This window comes from Acanthisitta chloris, unplaced genomic scaffold (genome assembly GCF_000695815.1).
Source record: "Acanthisitta chloris isolate BGI_N310 unplaced genomic scaffold, ASM69581v1 scaffold2192, whole genome shotgun sequence".
In the NCBI taxonomy this organism is placed as follows: Eukaryota; Metazoa; Chordata; class Aves; order Passeriformes; family Acanthisittidae; genus Acanthisitta; species Acanthisitta chloris.
Window position 1 is genome coordinate 4,425 of NW_008661973.1, and position 2,715 is coordinate 7,139.

Below are 2,715 nucleotides of genomic sequence, written 5' to 3' on the forward strand. Positions count from 1 at the left end.
TGCAGTGAAACATTAGGAATTTACAGTGCAGCTTCTCAACAAAAGATGACTTGATTAGAGTCCTCAGAATTGTCCCTGACAAGATAATACTGGATATTAGTGAGCTGGTTTTAATCTTGCTGGCAAACAAAAAAATTTGTAGCCCAGTACATTCAAATTGAGAGACTGCAGTTTTTCACAGGGAAGGTGATTAACTGTTAGGTTATGGTATGAAGAGCAGTTGTGTATTTCTAAATTTCTTAACCTCTTTGAATCAAGATTATGGAAGGAAAAAAAATCTGACAGTTGCTTCAGGCAGGTGCAAGATGCTGAACTTTAGTTTCATGTATGTATAGAGGACTGTCATTCCTAAGAGGTCAGAATGGTGATCAAATGAGGGTGATTGTGCAAAAGCAAACAGATGGGTAGCAGCTCCTCCTCTCTTGAACCAGATTCCCTCTTTTTGCTCGGAGATGGGTTTAAGACTTTTCCTTATTAATCCACAACACGATCAAGCCAGTAAAATCTTCTGAACCAGGGAAAGTAAGCAGGTATTGATAGATACTGGAGGTGTGCCAGATAGTGTCCTGTATACTTGGTCCAAATTGTGACTTAAATTCTGCTCTGTGTCTATAGCACTGGGAGCTGTTGGAAGGATAAATGTTGTTTCTCTGCTGCCAGGGCACACTGCTGGCTCACATCCAGCTCCAAGCAGCCCAGAGACCTTGTCAGCAGTGCTGCTGCCCAGCCAGTCAGTGCCAAGCCTGTATCAGCAAAGGAATCCTCCTTCCCAGTTCAAAGCATGCAAAATGCTCAGAGGGTGAGGCAAGGTGATTTTATTGAATCCACTAAGTCAAGCATAGCTCTGTGAAGTTACTTTGTGTTATATAAAATTATTTATTGAGTCATATTTTATATGTTGCATTTATATGTGTTGTGTGGAATTATTTTATCTGCAGTGATCCTCCTTTGAAATTGGATGCTGAGTAAAATACTGACTTAATCAGGAATGAAACTAGGGAGCATAAAGCTGTGGAAGAAGGAGTAAACAAGACAGTAATTTTGAGCTATGATAATGCATCATATGTAGAGACTTGACACAAGTGTTTGACACTTCCTGAGCTCTTCAGTATGTTACACTGAATAAATAGCCTGATAGTGGACTAAGCATCTCTCAGTGGAGATGGCTGAAAGCTAAAGTATTTTTCATATGTTCCCTATGTTAAAAAGTGCAAAGGGGGATATGTAAGCTTGAGAGCTCTCAGCTATAGAGCAAACTTGCATGTAATCCACATGCTCCTCTGGGTGGTAGTTTCAACAGAAGCACCTGATGCCTGAATTTGGCAATTCTGTTTTCTCCTGGCTGTTTGTAAGAAGGTGAATAGTGTCACTGCTGCTGCCACTTGGGTTCTTTGCAGAAGCTCAGTCTGTGCCCAGTCTGGCTGCTGTTGTGCCCTGTGGTTCCTAGTGCTCACACAGTGCCAACTTCTGGGGTAGATGCAGTGAGTTTTGTTGTGAGCCTGTAGCTTGGAGGAGGAAGAAATGGAGTGGATACACCACAACTGGTGGAAAACCTGTTTTGGTAAGAGACTGTGGGGACACTATAGGTTCAGAAAGGGATCAGTAGGTCCAGAGGCTAAGATCCCTAATCCCATGGCTGGGTGTTGGGATAAGGGTGGTAAACCACAGGCATGACTGATTACTCTCCCTACACAGCATTTCCTGCTTGGGCTTTTGGAGACAGACTGTTGGCCTAAAGGAACACTGATCTGTCCTTGTGGGGCTTTTTTTGTGTACATTTTTTGGACAGAAGAATTTTTTTTCCTGTACAAGTGAATTTGCAGCTCTTGCTGTGTTGGGAATAACACCAAAGCATTTAGTGAGGTAAAAGTCATGGTTTCCCTGGAAAATTAAGCTGACTTGCATGGGGATTGTTATGACCCCATCTCCTTCCACGTGTGTGCCATGCTAGGTGCTGAATTAGCTTTGTGGCAGCTACTGGATGTAAGTGGATGTGGGAAAAAATGTAGTTCTCAGGTTTGACTTGAAGCTTTGTGGAAACATACCCCAAAATATTTTGGGGTAAGTAGAGCAAGCTGAGATGCAGGTAGCAATGGCAACATTTGGATATTTGTAAACAGTTTTTACTCTTTTGAAATGGAGCAGTAAACTTTGCTGTATGTTTAAAGTCACTGTGCAGGGAATTGAATTCTCTCATTGTTTAGTGCTGAAAGAGATATGGTTGATCTGGACTGGCTCTTGCAAGAGCCTTTCACTGCTGTAGAACCAGTAGTGATTTTTGGCCAATCACTTTAGCTTCTTGTGTAGTTTTTCTGTCTCCTTGTATTCGGTTTGCAGAGCTGTTCCCTTGAAACAATGTCTAACATGGAGATTTAAAATGAAAACAAAAATGCTCCTGAAGTTAAAATGCCCCTCTGGTTTTGGTTGTGTGATTCTGTGACATAAGTTAACAATACTACATTTAGAGCAGTTGCTTTCTCCTATGTGCTGAACTGTTTGCAGTGGAGGTGCAATCTAAACTCCAGTTTTGCTTTCCCAGTACATACTGTGAGGGAACCCCTTAGAGACATTTCAGGAGTTTCCAGGTTACAGGTTGGGAAAAAAAAAATCAAATTTTGGAAGGCTATAGTAGTTTCAGTCAAAGCTTATCAGATTAATAAAACCTTTCTTCTTTTCTTTTCTTTTTGGAGGATGGAAGAAGTTAGTGTTATCCAG